We start from the raw sequence: 18,781 nt of genomic DNA, 5'->3' as shown, positions 1-18,781 counted from the left end.
TGAATGAGCAGCACTGGTTGAAGCCTGGAAATATTGTAAACAAAGTAATTTGCTAGTTTATCATAGTAAGTCTACTGGTTAGACTGTTCAGTTTCCCCACGTTTCAAATGAATACTTTTTCTCCTTGGGACAGGCCCGTTTGGGTCTTGGAAAATACTTTTCCATTTGCATCGGGATTGAGTTGATTAGAATTTAGCAGTCAATTTGAATGCAACAGTTTTGAACAAATTCGTGCAGCGTGCTAATGATGCTAACCGGATTTAATAGCAATTCAGTCGTCTTGCACGATTGTGAATGTTTGGATTACATGCACATGCTGAGGAGGGATGCACCTAGAGAGAGAGAGAGAGAGGGAGAGAGAGAGAGAGCGCGCGCACGGGGCAAGGACTCATTAAGCGCTTTCAGATATAACCTCCGGTGTATATGCGGAGGTTTGTCAAAATGAGGTCCTACCCTTCGGATGATTCAGATATGATGCTAACCTGCTAACCTTATACTGACCTTATACGGACGTATGTGTGAACGACATACACGCACATTACAGAATCTCCGTGTGGTTGTCGAGTGAGGGGTGGGGGCTTGTAGAGTTCACAAGATGCGAGACATGACGCAGAATATATGCGGCCGCTGCCTGTCACAGCTGCTTTTTGTTTACAAAGTGTAGCCTATGCATTATGTAGGCTAAAGAAGAGAAATCTATTGTGCGTAAGCTAATACTTGGAGTAGGCTAGTCACGTAAGTGCGCACTTGAAATTGACCTACAGTATTTGTATGTGTGCTTCGAATAAACACATTTATCTGTTTTCAACGATATGTACCAGAATTACTTGGCTATAGAACCCCAAATCTGGTTTGCGTTGGAGAGAGAGAGCATGCACAAACTTTATGGTAGGCTACCAGCCAATTCAGCAGGCTAACTCAAGACTTCAAGGCAATCATACAACGTTTTTAAGCAAACAAAATACTAACATAACAGTGAAGTTGTTCGTTTTTTCATGGTTTATTTTTTCCAAAAGCATCCTCTCCCCATGTGTCTATTGCATTTACGTAAGGAGCTTGGAACAAAGTTGGGTTTTCTTCGTTTTCATTTTCTCTAGGCATATATGCTCAACAAATATATGCGAGCTCAGCAGGTCATGAGAAGACTATCAATGAACAGAAAACCGTGTTGGCTAACAATTTATTAAATACTCCTGTTATTGTCGTCAACAACGTCGCTAGGCTATTGTCTTTTCAGCGCCTTCTGCTTATCTCGCACAGTCTTTTGAATTCGTTTGGCCTTGCCATGCAGTTGTAGGCTACAACGTGCCGTTCCCTTCATGTGTTCTATCAAAATGTTGTATGCCCTCATGGACAGTAGCTCCGTGACGTCTGCATCTTCCCAGGTCGTTGATTTTCTGGACAGCACTATGCCACTCCATCATAACACTGGCATTTAAGTCAGATCTAACCACATGGACGCACAAAAGAAACGTCACCAACACGCCCTCTCTCTAGGTGTGAATTTTAACGCATGTTCTACGCCTCGTTCAGACACAGCACATTTACATAATGTTCGGAGGAAATACTAGGGGGGGGAGTAGTAGAACAACCGGCTAAATTCGGACTTCCATATGACCGGTTATGTCGTTCAGATATACGGCCCCACCGTTTAACATCGGCAGAACCTCCGGTCTTACACGTATGTCTGAAAGCGCTTATTGAGAGTCTGTGTTGAGGTAGCTGCTAGGCCTACTTCTATCGTCTACTCTGGTAGAGTTGCACATACTAGCTACAATGCAAGATATATTTAGCCTATTTATTTATGGACAACGTAAGGCGGGAGGTGTGTGTTGCTTTTAATTATCGAATGTTATATCGAACGCATTTTTTATTGATATTGATTACATGTCTATTGCGATACATATCGCTATCGTTTTATCGCCCAGCCCTAATTTGATCATTTAACTTCAACTGAACAGCGACAGGTTTTGGTAGGCAGTAGACTCAGCAGACGTTAAAACGGTAGCCTACAGTTATAGCCAGCGTCAGTCAGCATCATGTAACATTAATGATTAATGTCATTAAAGTCATGAATCCTGTAACATATTATAACATATAACAGTGATGGCTTATTCGAAGACGATCTGCATGGATATATAACCACCCAGAAAAACTCAGAATGTGAGTGATAAAGTTCATTAATTGTATCAAACTTTTTTATTAGTTATCCATTGCAGCATCGGCTATATTAGGCTGATATGCTAGCTCATCCTTTAAATATGCTGTTATTTTGGTCATGTGGACTTGATTAAACGGGTAAAGATAATTCATAAACTGCTTATTTCTTACATGACTGAAGCAGTAGCCTAGGTTCAACAGTGGTGTTTGAGGTTGCTGTGTTAAGTTCAGCTCAAAAATCAGTTTATTTTGACATACGGGAGTTAGCCTAACTGAGCTGTAGGCTATAGCACATAAGCCTATTCGGTTTTCATTTATTAGCATTTGTTGTCATTATATAATCAAATGACACTCATGATAACTTGAAATAGAAGGATAGAAGATAGGTGATTGATGTCCACAAGCACGAATTTCACGAGACAAATTAGAACAAACTGGCAATTCATTTTTGGATGACTGTAGATAGTTGTATTTTAGCCTACTTCTTCGTAGACAGTAGCCTAGGCTACACCATTAGGCCATCTTGAGAATAAAAGACTTCACAGCTGCTAACGATCATCCTCCACAACCATGAGGATAGGTAGGCTAAACGGCCGTTCGTCGCCTTTTTGCTTCTTATTGTAAAACCAACTGTTAGGGCCTACACAAGTGGTCAGCATCCCGGTCAATATTTGATATTAACATTTCAATTTTGAAGCTATTTGTAACTATGTGTAGCCTATGCAACCCGACTGTTGTAGGCTTGCCTACCACTCTGCAGTGCCTTGCCTACCATTCTTGCCTACCACTCTAGTTGTAAACAAACGGTGACGTAACATTAGAACGGAGGTGCAAAACCTTAATAGACACACAAAACTGTGTCTTTGCTGTCTAGAAGTCCTTTTCTTGCTCAGCAGCACCTATGCATGTAATTAAAAACACTTGGGGACCCACACAAAGGCTACTGTGTAAGAATGATCAGTGCTGACTCAACACTGATTTTGCACTGAGGTGTGGGATGCTCCCATTCGAGCGTCATCACGTTTTTTTTGATGGTTGGAGGTACTCACACTACTTATGTAAGGAGAGAAATCTGAGTGTAAGGTGTACACTGTGTCCTGGCGAGAAACTATTGTCCACAGCCATTAATTCAACTGCCAACCTCACCAAGCACTTGAGAGAAAAACATGCTAGCATTAAGCTTGTAGCTCAAGATCCTCAGGGAAATGATGGTGATATGTCGAGTCCAAGCCCAAATAAGCAGCTAAAACTTAATTTTCACCACCAGGTAACCAAACAAGAGTTGGACAAACTCGTTGCTTTGTTCATCGTCGAAGAAATGTTGCCCATCAATACTGTGGAATCTCCCACTTTCAGAAAGATACTAAGCAAGATACCGATAGCAGGAGACAGGCACCCATGGTCAGATCGTAGAACTTTCACGGGCTATTTGGATGAATGTTATCTAAAAATGGAGAATGAATTAAAGAAAACTTTCGAGAGTTTGCACTATGTGTCAACCACTGCGGATATATGGAGTAGCCATAACAGGAGTTTTCTGGGAATCACTGTGCACTGGATCAATCCACGCAACTTTAACTTCACGAGAAAGCTGCCATTGCATGCAAAAGAATAAAGGGCAGGCATACATATGATGTTATAGGCTTTGAAATGGAACAGATTCACTCAGCGTTTGGACTTTGTTACAGACAACGGGTCGAATTTTGTAAAAGCTTTTAAGATGTATGCAGCCCTTGAGCCTGAGGAGGAGGAGGATGTAGAGGAGCAAGATATAGTTTTTACAGATGTGGAAAAGTTGCTTGGGACCACAGAAGGACAGTTTTATCTTCCTCTGCATTTTAGGTGTGCTTCGCATACGCTCAATTTGATCTCGTGCAATGACATCGACAAATGGCCGTCATCCAACAGTGACTCAAAATGTGTGTACAGAAGTGCAACGGCGAAGTGCGCTGTATAGATAGATAGATAGATAGATACTTTTTTGATCCCCAGTAAGTATAAGTATAAGTATATATACTCTTTAGATCCCGTGAGGGAAATTTGGTCTCTGCATTTATCCCAATCCGTGAATTAGTGAAAGACACTCGGCACACAGTGAGCACACAGTGAGGTGAAGCACACACTAATCCCGGCGCAGTGAGCTGCCTGCAACAACAGCGGCGCTCGGGGAGCAGTGAGGGGTTAGGTGCCTTGCTCAAGGGCAATTCAGTCGTTCCTACTGGTCGGGGTTCGAACCTGCAACCCTCTGGTTACAAGTCCGAAGCGCTAACCAGTAGGCCACCAGTAGGCCACGGCTGCCCCAAGTAGGTCACGGCTGCCCCTTGCATCCCTTTAACTCTGCCATGGCTTGAGTGGACAAGCAAGTGATGTTGTCAAACTCCCTAAAAAGTCGTGGTGTAGGCTGAAACAGATCAATTTAATAATCAATTGTGTTTGGACGAATGTTTGCCGGTTACAAGTCCGAAACGCTAACCAGTAGGCCACGGCTGCCCTTTGGACAAAGGCAAGTCGTTCTACCGTGGCCTGAGATTGTTGATGAAATCTGTGGGAAAAAAATGCTCGTGCCTACATCAACAAGGTGGAATTCCTACCACGATGCCTTGTCCCGTATCAGTGACATCCCGGCCCAAGATTTGACTACGCTTTGTACTAGACTGGACATCAGAGCCCCAACAGAGCGTGAACATCTATTCCTTAAGGAATACTGCAGTGTTCTGAAACCGCTGACAGTAGCTCTGGACATCTTGCAAGGTGAAGATAACTGTTACTATGGTACTCTTCTACCAACTCTGGAGACCCTGATGTCCAGGACGCTGGCACTCCAAAATGGACTGTCAAGGATGACAGCAGACGTACCGGGTGTAATTGTACAGGTAAGCCAATTCTTAATAGCCGATCTGAAAGTTGGTAGCCTAGGCATATGCCTATCCATTAACCGGCATTTCTTCATAAATATTCCACATTTTGATAAATGCATTATGCCTTTCTTGATAGAGTGAGTGTCTGAAAACTAAGCTTATGTCTTCTATATCATTTTGCCCTAGGCTATCAAGACGCGATTCGCACCGGTGTTGGAGAGCAGGGAAGCTCTATTGGCTGCCTTGACGTTGCCGAATTTGTAAAGTTCGTTGGATAGGGGGAGCGGAGCGAAGAGAAACGGCACGTGCGCTGTTCATCGCGGAGTGTCGCACTCTACCCCATGATGCAGAGCCGGCTGAGAATAAAAGAAGTTGCCGCACGCAGCAGCGCCAGTGAGAAGGATTTTTTTCTTTTGATGATGAGGAAGACGCAATGTCCTTAAGCGCAGACTCAGAGGTACTTGAGTACATGAGATCATGTTCAGAGTTCTCAACCGTTTCCCCTGAGTGAAAGCTGTGTTCATGAAATACAACACTGCCACACCATCCAGTGCACCGGTGGAAAGGCTGTTCAGCCTGGGAGGTATTGTGCTTAGCCCCAGAAGAAACAGACACCAGTGTTTCCCCTACAGTGTATTTAACAGCGGCGCAGCGCCGCCGCTGGATTTTCAGCGCCGCTGCAACATAATATCACGAGATTCACTTAACACACTGTAAAAGCACAACGGCCAACGTCATCTCGAAATTGTTTTCTGAAAGTCTTGAGTAAGTTAAGCGCATCAAATCCGCACTTAGCCTCTCATTATTCAGGACATATATGCGGCATGATGTGTCAGGTGATTACAAGCCCAAAGACAAGTCTGCAGCCCATATGGCTAGCCTACGTTCTGAACACGGTTACATTGTTTAGCTATCCGACTGATGGGGTCTTGCTCCGCCACAGTGTAGCCTATGGTGTCATCGTTCACTTGTAGGTTACACAATAAATAGCCTACTTATAGGCCTGGTGACAATAAAAAATGATATTAGTTATATTTCATCACAAAGCTGTTTGTATGCCGTGAATTCGCTTGTAGCCTATGCCATATGTTAAGCTTGAGCAATTCCTCTGATCCAAAGCCTGCTTTGACACATTGACACTAATGTGAAACATGCATCCTCCTCTCCTAGCCTACATCAAATAAAAGAAACCAATTCATGATTACCGAAATGAATTTAACATGGGGGGAAAAAGTTTGTTGCGATTTAGCCTACTGTTGTGATGCGGTTCTTTCTGCTGATTGGATTTACGTCCGGTGTCGTCAACTCTGAGAACTCTTGCTCCGGCTGACAATTTTATCCAGAGAGCTGATTTCCCAAAGATGAGCCTCCATCAACATTCAACGACAAATTATTAAAACGTAAGTAATGCAATAGAGTAAACCAATGTGCTACAAGGTGTATGGTCTTAACGTTAATTGTAGCCTAGACTTGTAACGTTAGCGTAGGGCTACATGTAATGTTTGCATGGGAAAGCTAGGCGAACACAGTCTAGGCCTGTTTAAACTTTCTGATAGTTAAAGGAAATATGAGCATATGTTGGCATATACGTATAGCCTAAATTCTGTCCACTTAGCTATAATAGGCTATCACAAACAGACCTTTTCTACGTTTGCGGCATTAGACATAGGAGCCTACATTCTCTTATCAGAAAGACGTGTTCTCATAACTTCAGCGTTCTCTTGACGGTGAGACAAACGGTCGCACTTCAATGAAGTAGCCTAGGTCCTTTTCGAGTTAATTGTGAGTGAGTTGTATGGTAACTGTGGGAGTGTTGTAGAAGAAAAGTGAGTATTTACTTTTTTATACGTGGGTTTGTTGTTTTGGGACTGAGAAATAGACTACAAGGAGAGCATCTGGCTACGTGCATGCGTGTCAGCATTAATGGCCCCCCAACAATTCAATTCAATTACCAAAGAGCCTTAGAGATGTTCTTTGAAAAGCCCAGAAAAATTAAGTGCTGGCAGATTGGGTGTGGCCTTTGCCATTAAGACAAATTTAAATAAATTGTAAATCTTTTTCTGGGTTGTGCCATTTCATTTTTCTTCTATCATTTTTAACCAATAATGTAAAAGAAAGCTGAAAATGTCCACAAAAGAAACACGAAGGTATGATATAAAAAAAATAAAATAAAAAAAAAAGCGCAACAACCCCCCCCCCCCCCCCCCCCCCCCCCGTAATAGCACCGCTGCTGGAAAAATTTCTAGGGGAAACACTGGACACTGTAACAAGATTCTGTGATTTTCACAGCATCACTGCTGTTTTTGAGAAAAATGTGTACTGTATTTGTGAATACAGTATGTTGCTGTAGTTTCGCTATGAATTATGGTCAAAAATGGTCAAACTACAGTAATAAACATTTGCTGCGAATTATAACACAGTAATAAATCTGACTCCTCCCTCACTTGTCAGCTTTTTGAAAATTTTGAAAAAACATGGCGGAAAATCAGTTGGGGTTTTCTGTTTTCTTTTTGCACATAAATACAAAGTTAAGCTCCCAGATAGCAAGGTGACATTGATATTACGTTGATTTTCCACCCAAATCATCATTTTGAAAAGATATTGAAAAGTCATGGATTTATGGTTTACTGGGAAAATTTGACGTGGTGATTGAAACGTGCACCGCGCGACGACGTTTGAACTGTCCGGCGGCGGGAGATCATTTTTGAGCAACAGTTCAGTCAGTCAGACCAACGGTGTTCAGCACTCTGTCAAGTTCGCAGCTCCACCTTAATGGTAAGCAAGCATTTATTTATGTAACGTTAATGTTTCATTGTGAAATTGTACTACATTAAATTCGGGCATGTGTACAGTCTATGTACGTTGTACTGTCTAACTTACAGACTCATCCATGCTTGTTGGATCAACTAAGTAACTTTAGGCTAGCTATCATAGTTGCTGTTGCTGTGAAGGTGGCATTAACGTTAATGTGTTATGTTACGTTAACATTTTGGCAGTCTCGTTTATATTAGGCCTACCTTAGTTCTCAGTAAGTTACAGTTTATTATATTCATATAATTTATATAAAACATTCGCTAGTAGTGCTAGGCCTAGTATGTTACTGTCACAATGTTAGGCTGAAGATGATGTGCTGCTGGTTAACGTTAACGTGGAGGTTTAGCTGCTACCAGCTAACTTATGTAACGTTAACTCATCGTAATATACATATATCTATGTGTTGCTGCAAGCAAATATCATCAATGAGCTCACCCAGCTGGCTAACGTTAGCAGCTAAATATACCTTGCGAAACTGAGTTATGCTAACACCATCTTCAGCCTGGCATTTTGACAGTAAACTCAAAAAACATACAGTATATATATATAAATGATTATTCTAAAGTTTCACTTGTAAGTAGCCTTCAGGTTCAGTTGAAAATTGTTATCTAACACTGTTTATCTTTTTTTCTTCTATTTCTGCTAGGTGCTGCTTCACTCTGCTACTGGTGGTGGATCAGGCTGACTGCAACCGTTGGTCTAACGTTAGGATGCAGCACACGAGAATTTCTAAACGGGAAAAAAAGTGAATAAATGTACTTGCTTTTCAAACTGATAACAAGTTGTCAATGGTTATTTATGCAAGTTTGTGTAGCCTAAACCATACCTAGGCCTAGTGAAATTAATCCTGGCTGTAGATAAAGCAGGATATGAATTTCCCAAAATTACTGTATATAATATTACAGCACTGGTATTACTACTGTACTAAGTTACAGTATGATCCATAAGTACTGTGATTAAAAATACGGTAGACAATTCAATACTGTATACATTACAGCACTGGTAGTACTACTGTAGTTTGCATTTACAGTATCAGGCATAGGTACTGTGATTTCATATACAGTAGGTGTACTGTAGAGTGAAATACAGCAACTTGCTGGTTATTTGCTGCCAGCAAGTTGCTGTAAATTTTACGTTAAACTTTTTACAGTGGACTTTCAGATAAACGTTTTGAAAAGCTGCTCCTGATGAGGTATAATCACTCATTTTGTGCCATCGACATCAAGGCATTTTTAAGCTATTCTTATTTGTTAAGTTATTCTTTTTTCTGTTGGATTTAGATGAGGCATGTTTTATTTTGAGACATATGACTTATTTGAGTGTATCATGTTGTTTCTATTGATACTATATTTTATAATAAAGAGCACAAAAGAAATACCTGTTATGTCTTCCACAGAAGAACTTTATCTAGGCCTACACTTAGGAACAGATATTGGGTTATGCCCAAAGTCAAGCAACATAAAAGTAACGAGTAACTTAAAAAGTTACTTTCTGTATGGGGTAACTAAGTAAAGTAACAGATTACTTTTTTAAGAAGTAACGAGTAACGTGCAAACACTACTTTTTAAAAGTAACTTCCCCAACACTGCTCATGACAAAGAAACAGCTACCTGCAGAACTCCCCAAGGGTCTCATAGAACAATCTTAGCCTGGCTAGCGCCACCACTTCTCAATGAGACGTGGTCTGGGAACCAAACGTTCATTTTCTCGTATTTGAAAAAAATGCCCAGATCCGTTTATTGGGTGCCACGGATGTCTATCAAATGCGTCTGTGCATAGCTCATCATCGTCTTGCTTTCCCCCCTGTTCTGTGATTGGTTCCCTATCTCAGGCGAAAATTTGCTCCATGGTCTCCAGGCTGCCTTAGCAGCGTGAATCAAATCGCGCGCAAGGCAGCATGGGAACACCCAGGCTAGAACAATCTAGGGATGGAAGGACATTGAGTCTTTTTTTCCAAAAGAGACCTTTTTCCATCAGAGACCAAATGTGATTACACACTCAGTGACCCTCTACTAATCACTACAAACGTATTGTGAGTTGTAAGTGGTTCTCTTTTTCTAAAAGGTGAGTAGGGAGTTTAATTGGTGAACCTGTAAAATGAAAATAAGTTTTGATATGTTTTATGAACAAATTCACAAATTCTTGAATCTAACGTGATACATTCTATATTATGATCATGTTTTTTTTCTTTCCCAAAAGAGATGTGGAAATTATGTATAATGTATAATGTGTATAATGTATAATATGTATAATGTATAATATAGTTCTTGGGGTTGGTAATGGATATGCTAACAAGTAGCTGTGAGTATACCAACTTCACTCTCACTATATTGCATAAATATAGTAATGGTAAACATAAAGGTAAATTTGAAAGGCATTTAGCAGACGCTTTTATCCAAAGGGACATGGACTCGCAGCGTGGGGATTGAACCCCAGTCTCCTAGATGTCAGTCTGGGATGCTAACTGCTAATAGTACAATGGTGTTTATGATCTGCACAAGAAAAAAAGATTAAGTGGAAGTTTAACCAGTAGTTTGGACAGTTACAGATTTGATCTCTGAAATACATCTGGGTAACTGAGAAAAAATAAAATCATTTCTAGACCAGTAATTGAGCCCCGTTTGCAGCTGTTCCATCTTCCTCCACATCGTGCACAATATACAATATCTCACAGAAGTGAGTACACCCCACTCATTTTTATGTACAATTTGAAGTATATTTTCATAGGACAACCATGAAGAAATAACACTTTGCTACAATGTTAAGTAGTCAGTGTACAGCTTGTATAAAAGTGTAAATTTACTGTCCCCTAACAACACTTTTCCTAACAAATCAGGCTAATAACCTATCGTACTTTGAATTAATGAGAAATTGCCCTTTTTTGGCGAAGGCTAATAAATAGGGCCCACTGTCTCAGTACTAGATTACTCATGAAAGTAAAAAACCCAACAGACACAGCTTGTGATTTCCCCTGTCATGACACACATGTGATGCCACACATATTCTCTACAGCAACACAAGAAACAGATGTTGGGCCATGTATCCACTGTCAGAAGGTAGATATGTGTTGACTGGTTAATGACCCACTAGAGACATTATGCCAAATTTCTTGTTTTTGTCCATGAGAGAGGAGAGTTTAGAGATTGAGATTACCCACAGATCGGCCAACGATTTCAAGGTTATAGTGCAGATGATTTGCAACAAAACAAAGCAATGTGACATAGGAACTGCAACAAATCCACCTGTAACAGTGAGTATCTGCTAAGATTCACTACCAAAAAGGCATTACTCAGCATCTTCAGAAAAGACGTGGTAGACCATCTTATGAACCTGCACCAACACCTGCAACTGCGTCGTCTATCTAGTGAGAGTCGTTCAGCAAATGCTGCTAACAAAGAAAAGTGCTTCTTCTGTCAGAAGCAGACAAAAGAGCGTCTTCATGAGGCGTCTTTCAACATGAAACGTGAACGTTCAACGTGGTAAAAAGAGATATGATGAGGGTAAAGAATTTGAAAAGCAAGAACATGATGTTGGCATAGTTGCATCAGATATTGAGTTTGTCAGCCTAGTTTGCTTCAGCCTGAAAGCTGGAGAAGTCCACAACATGACTGACCTTAAGTCAGTCTACTTCAGTATCTTTGAATGTAACAGTGCACAACGAACAGCCAACTACAAAAGCCATCGAGAGTATAATCACGTTCATTATCATAATCAAAGCGATGTTATGACCCAGATCTAGTATGTCTGATGCTGCCATAGACAAAGTGATATCAAAGATTATTGTAATTAGAAGTTATTTGAGAGTGCTTATACTACGAGATGCCATTGCTGCTCAGATGAAAAAAAACATGGAAATTTGAATTGAACACTGATGATGCTGAACGCCATGTCCACAAAGCGCTGCATGCCTTTATGCACTGGGTAGTGGAAGGACCAACATCAAGCATTAGACCAGAGACAGTGCCATCAACGTGTCACCAGAGATGTTCTTGCTTTGAGCCAGAACATAATGAAGCCTGTTTCAAGTCAAAGCAACAACTCATATACACACAAAAACATCCAAATACATCATTCCGGTATTGTCTAGAATGTTTGTAGAAATGTCAGCCAGGGAAATCTGGAGGGGATTGATGATGGGCATCAACACTAGCGGAGGGGATTGATGATGGCATCAACAGCGTTTTCTTGATAATTGTGTTTGTTGTTATTGTTGCGGTTTTTAAGTTCAGTGTTTCCCCTAGAAATTTTTCCAGCAGCGGTGCTATTACTTGGCGGGGGGGGGTCATTTTCAGCTTTCTTTTACATTATTGGTTAAAAATGATAGAAGAAAAATGAAATGGCACAACCCAGAAAAAGATTATTTACAATTTATTTAAATTTGTCTTAATGGCAAAGACCACACCCAATCTGCGAGCACTTAATTTTTCTGGGCTTTTCAAAGAACATCTCTAAGGGTCTTTGGTAATTGAATTGAATTGTGGGGGGGGGGGGCATTAATGCTGACACGCATGCACGTAGCCAGATGCTCTCCTTGTAGTCTATTTCTCAGTCCCAAAACAACAAACCCACGTATAAAAAAGTAAATACTCACTTTTCTTCTACATCACTCCCACAGTTACCATACAACTCACTCACAATTAACTCGAAAAAGACCTAGGCTACTTGATTGAAGTGCGACCGTTCGTCTCACCGTCAAGAGAACGCTGAAGTTATGAGAACACGTCTTTCTGATAAGAGAATGTAGGCTCCTATATGTCTAATGCCGTAAACGTAGAAAAGGTCTGTTTGTGATAGCCTATTATAGCTAAGTGGACAGAATTTAGGCTATACATATATGCCAACATATGCTCATATTTCCTTTAACTATCAGACAGTTTAAACAGGCCTAGACTGTGTTCGCCTAGCTTTCCCATGCAAACATTACATATAGCCCTACGCTAACGTTACAAGTCTAGGCTACAATTAACGTTAAGACCATACACCTTGTAGCACATTGGTTTACTCTATTGTATTACTTACGTTTTAATAATTTGTCGTTGAATGTTGATGGAGGCTCATCTTTGGGAAATCAGCTCTCTGGATAAAATTGTCAGCCGGAGCAAGAGTTCTCAGAGTTGACGACACGGGGGTAAATCCAATCAGCAGAAAGAACCGCATCACAACAGTAGGCTAAATCGCAACAAACTTTTTTTCCCCCATGTTAAATTCATTTCGGTAATCATGAATTGGTTTCTTTTATTTGATGTAGGCTAGGAGAGGAGGATGCATGTTTCACATTAGTGTCAATGTGTCAAAGCAGGCTTTGGATCAGAGGAATTGCTCAAGCTTAACATATGGCATAGGCTACAAGCGAATTCACGGCATACAAACAGCTTCGTGATGAAATATAACTAATATAATTTTTTATTGTCACTAGGCCTATAAGTAGGCTATTTATTGTGTAACCTATAAGTGAACGATGACACCATAGGCTACACTGTGGCGGAGCAAGACCCCATCAGTCGGATAGCTAAACAATGTAACCGTGTTCAGAACGTAGGCTAGCCATATGGGCTGCAGACTTGTCTTTGGGCTTGTAATCACCTGACACATCATGCCGCATATATGTCCTGAATAATGAGAGGCTAAGTGCGGATTTGATGCACTTAACTTACTCAAGACTTTCAGAAAACAATTTCGAGATGACGTTGGCCGTTGTGCTTTTACAGTGTGTTAAGTGAATCTCGTGATATTATGTTGCAGCGGCGCTGAAAATCCAGCTGAAAATACATTGTAGGGGAAACACTGAAGTTGATACTTGGATACTAGACGATCTTTTTCACAGAGGTGCTGAAGTACCTGATGACAACACACAGATGTTTAACGCTACCTACGTCAGTGCTTTCATCTAAGATAAGAGAGTAGCGATACTCCCCGATGTCTTTCTGTAGGTCATTGAACATGCAATGACATTTTTAATGAGCGCTGCACATTTTGCACATTGTGCTGATTTGTTTATAGCCATGCGTTTTGGCTCCTTGTTTCCTTGACTCCGCCCCTCACCTGAATCTGCTTATTAGAGTAATCACTGTCTCACCTGTTCCCTGTCATGTTTATTAAGAGTCACTTTCTGCCATGGCTATTTCTTCACTTGTACCTTGTGAATTCAAAGCCAATCTGTACGGTTTACGGTTAAATATTGTTTTAGGATTAGACAGGGCACAGCAAAAGCAAATATATTTTTTAGACTTTTAAAGTGTTAGGGAGCTGAAAGTTCAAATGTCAAGAAAATGGAAAATGTTGGTAACAAATCAAATATCTTCAGGTGCCATTGATGAAGCCTCACTAAAAGTGTGACTTCAATTTTTCTGAGTTGTGAAACACATGCAGATTAATTGCAAAGCCACAAGAAGAAATTTACAAAGTAGATTTTGTGCAATTGTAAATTGACATCTAGTGCCACTAGAACAGTTAAATGAAAGATCTTCCTTGCAGATGATGTATGATTTTTTCACAATACAACAGTGGTAAGACCCCGTTTACACGAGCATGTGTATTTTTATAAACGAAAACGAAGACATTTCCCTACGAGCCTTTCATTTAGACGCAAACGGAGAATTCGCCCCGTAAAATGGTTATCCAAAAAAACTCCGGCCAAAGTGATTTTTTTGGAAAACTTTGTTTATGCGTTTGGTTGTAAACTGTGGTAAACGGAGTTTTGGGCAGCCAACGTCACAGTATGCGACAGAAGTACACCAAATGTGCGACCAATGTTTACATTTACATGTTCTCACGTGCGACTTTTCAGGGTTCTGATTGGTTAATGTGAGCTTGAGCTTATCGTTAGACTGCCACTGTGGTTTGGCGTGCTCATGACAGCATGTATGTACACGGGTTCGTGTAAACACATAAAAAAAATGTCTCGTGTAAATGCAGTTTTATTTGCAAACGTAGATGGCCAGATATTCGTTTAGGAAAACACTAAATAGCATGGTGTTGTGCAGCTTTCAACGGATATTCAGAGAGATTACCATTGTATGCTAGACTTCTACATAAGGGTGATGAGAGCATGTGCCAACATAAACACGCCTCTGTGCACACACTCTTCACATCTGGGGAAAAAGCCAGTGATGTTCCTTAAGCGTCCCTCTCTGTTATCGTGCGCTGTGTGACAGATAGATAGATACTTTATTGATCCCCAAGGGAAATTCAAGAGCTTGAAACATTAGAGACTTTTTGGTAAGGGCTGATAGTCACACAGCGCACGATAACAGAGAGGGACGCTTAAGGAACATCACTGGCTTTTTCCCATGTTGAATGTGCACAGCATGCAGAAACAACACTAGAAAAGCCACCTGATTTACATGTTCGGTAACAGAAAATAACTACAAAATTAAACAATTCACTACATGCCGCACAACCAGGGTAGGAATTTCACGGCGGCCACGACGGCCATGGCCGTTGTAGCCCCTTGCGTTGGCCGTGACGCCAATTTGAAAATCAGAGGTTTACAGGCCATGGTGGCCTTGGTGCCCCCTTCTTTCAATATTCTGCTTTGCGTCCTACTAATAGCGATATATATTTAGCCTATGGCCTGTCAAAACAATCTTAGCATTCACCGCGAATATTACGCAGTGGAGAAAGTGACAGTGCAAGAAATAAAGTGCGTCCAAATTCACCCATTCTTCTCAGTTGAACTACTCGCGAAGTAGCCTACTCATCACACAGACATCACTAGTATCACATGAAAGCGCTTTTGTCAGCTTTTAAACGATGTTAGCCGCTAATTGCTGTGGTGAACGGTTCGCGCGAGAAAAGTAAATAATATCATTCAATTTAATCATAAATTCTACTGAAGGTTTTGCGTCCATCTCCCTACCCATTCATCTCGGTGGAATACTTCACGAACCCCTCGTTTAACACATGACAAACCATATATCAGAATAAACAGCAGACCTTACCGAACACAAAAATGTAAAGCAGTCCCCTGTACAGTTATCCGTTTCAGAGTAATCCCGTTTTGAATTTGCAGTAAATTTCAACATACATGGATGTCTCCAATTTGGGCTTTAAGTTTTACACTGTGTTTACATTGTTCCACATTATTTCATAACGGGCCAAATACAAAATAAATATTACAAATGTCGCCTAGATATCGGTAAATCAGAGGACAGCTGACTGAGAGTTTGTGAAAGTAGCCTTAATGATCACAAACTGCTAAGCATGCATCTAGGCTATTTGAGTTTCTTAAAGCTGAGCTGTGCTTAAATTGTTCAATACATGATTTCATGACAGGCCAAATATAAAATAAATGTTAAATATAGCCTAGATATCTGTAAATATTAGATGATCAGATGATTTACAGTTATATGTAATGTCATGTTTCATGTTTTGTAATGTTTCATACAGTGATGCAGGTCTACTGCAGTGAATAGGCTAAATACAACTTTGATCATTTTTATAGCCTACTACTGTATAGTTAACTTTGGCCTTGGTGCCCTGACATGTGGCCTTTGTGCCCCCCACCAAATATGCCTAACTGAAGGTGAATGGTGAAATTCCAAGCCTGCGCACAACTAATGTAGTATATTTAGTTACATGTCCGTATAATAAACAATATGTTGGGAAAACTAACAGACCCTTCAAAACACGCATTATCGAACACAACAGTGCATTCAGACGTAAGGATGAGAAATCTCAGGTAGCTAGACATTTCGTTGAAGCTGACCACTCTCTATCCTCCCTTGCTTTCACAACAGTAGAACATATAAAACCTGCACGTAGGGGGGTGATCTAGAAAGGAAACTCCTACAAAGGGAATGTTATTGGATCTCCACCCTCAAAACTCTTCATCCGAGGGGTATGAATGAAGACTTGGTCATAACGTGTTTTCTGTAGGCGAATCATTAGATGCCCATTACTGGATATGCGACCTGTATGAGGGCATGCCCTTTACTCAATATTTTTTAAAAATATTTTTATTATTTTCATTATTGTCAATACTTTTAAGATCTTCTATTTGACATGTCTGCATAATGTTTATGGTAGTAGCCTATTGATGGTGGGTATGTTGTTTAAGAATTTCTATACGTATGTCTAAATCTACCTGTAGGGACCACACACTGTGATTTAATTAGTTCACTCACAGTCTTGGTGATTGGCGCGGGGACCTATAGGAGGCGTCAGCGCCTAATGACGTGTTTCTAAATTGAGACACTGACAATGGGCTAGGCCCAAAACGTTTGTCTAGTTTTGTTGGTCATGGCCTGTAATGCTTTCTCGGCACTTTAAATACAGTTTTTGTATATGACTCAGTCCCTGAGTGCAGTCTCTACTTTCCTACTTGAATGAACTTTATCTTGGAATTACACAAAGGGTTTCCATATCATAAGGATTAGATGAAAGGCACAGACGCCTCCTCTACCTACGCAATTTACCAGATCTACTTCATAGAAGCCCCAATGTACAGAATTAATAGCCCCCTGCCAGCAAATCAGAAAATAGTATTTATTGTCTCTTGGGGATACATTTGAGGGAGATTTCACCCCTGGGAATTTTTTTTTTTAAATTCTGGCTGCTAAACACATCATTTTAATTTGGGTGGGACAAAATACCTTTAAAGAGCAAGCAGCTCTGGCCATATCGGCTCTGGCTCACATGATGTGAACATTGCTTTAAATGCATTATCGCGAACAAGGGAAAGAAAAGAAAAAAGAGAAAGTTGCGAGGGTGGGATCGCCATGGCAACATAAAAATGTTTTAGATCTACAAAGGCAAAAAAGCAGATTCTCCCAAAGACCTCAGACTGAAACATTTTTATAATTTCTATCCACGCTCGCAACTTCCCAACAACATCTTCACCTGCTATGTTTCATAGCTTCAGAGTGTACCATCAAGTTCAAGAATGGACGGGAAACTTCCTACCACCAGAGGAATGGGGCTGGAGGATCCCGGACTCATGCATCATTCCTGACCATACTGACCACCTCAATGAGCACGTTTTTATGCCGAGAATAAACCGTTTTGAATCAGTTTATTGCCCAAATTCCGTTTGTCAATATTCCGTTTAACCTGTTTACATGCAAGTATAATCAGGGTTCTAAATTAACACCCGCCAACCTGCCAAATGCGGGTTAAAATTTATTTCAGCAAGTGTTAATTAAAACTTACTAGCCAGTTTGGCCGGTGATGCATGAAGCATTACATGCATGATGCATAAGGCTCTGTTCTCGGTCATATATCCCCCTGGCAGTACTTCCTACATTTCCCATGACCACTATGCCGTAATACTACATGATGACGTTTCATACGCCCATTGGCTGCGTGCAGTTTGCAGTGAAACCAGCACGAGAGACGATGGAAACGAACGGAGCGTCTACCAGAATTAGAAGAATGAATGGAGGCAGAGCAGGGAGCATAGACTGAAAGAGGAGGGAGTTAGCCAGTGAAGTAAAGTAAAAAGTACATAACACATGTACATAACACAAATACATGACGCGTTACGAAATATTAATGCAATTAACGCATTGTGTTACCTATTTCCTTTATGGGGGGCTGATGTCATGTAATGGAGGCCGCAAAACTTGAAGCAGCAAGATCGTTTATTTTATTGTCTGTGAAGTTAGCTGAAGATGGAACATGAGGAGCTTGTAGGCGAAAATTTTCCGTTTTAAAAAGTTGCCTGATCAGAAGCATCACGCACTGTGCGTAGGGGACCAAGAGACAGAGGAGGGACCAACATTTAGCCAATAAATAGTAGCTGTACTGCAAACTGTTTTTCACTCTTGTTAGAGAAAGTATGTCAACATGCACCAACAGCATGTTACATAAAGATAATACTTTTCGGGTCCTCTCTATAAAGATCCAACTTGAACGTAGGCCCTATGCTACTCCATTTAATTAATTGAGAACGCGTCTGAGCGTGCACGAGAGGGAGAGAAAACGAGTGGCAGGTTCCAGCTGGCTTGTCA

The sequence above is a fragment of the Alosa sapidissima genome, chromosome 1 (genome assembly GCF_018492685.1).
Source record: "Alosa sapidissima isolate fAloSap1 chromosome 1, fAloSap1.pri, whole genome shotgun sequence".
Classification (NCBI taxonomy): domain Eukaryota; kingdom Metazoa; phylum Chordata; class Actinopteri; order Clupeiformes; family Clupeidae; genus Alosa; species Alosa sapidissima.
The sequence above is the reverse complement of the archived record's forward strand: the minus strand, read 5'-3'. Positions refer to the sequence as shown.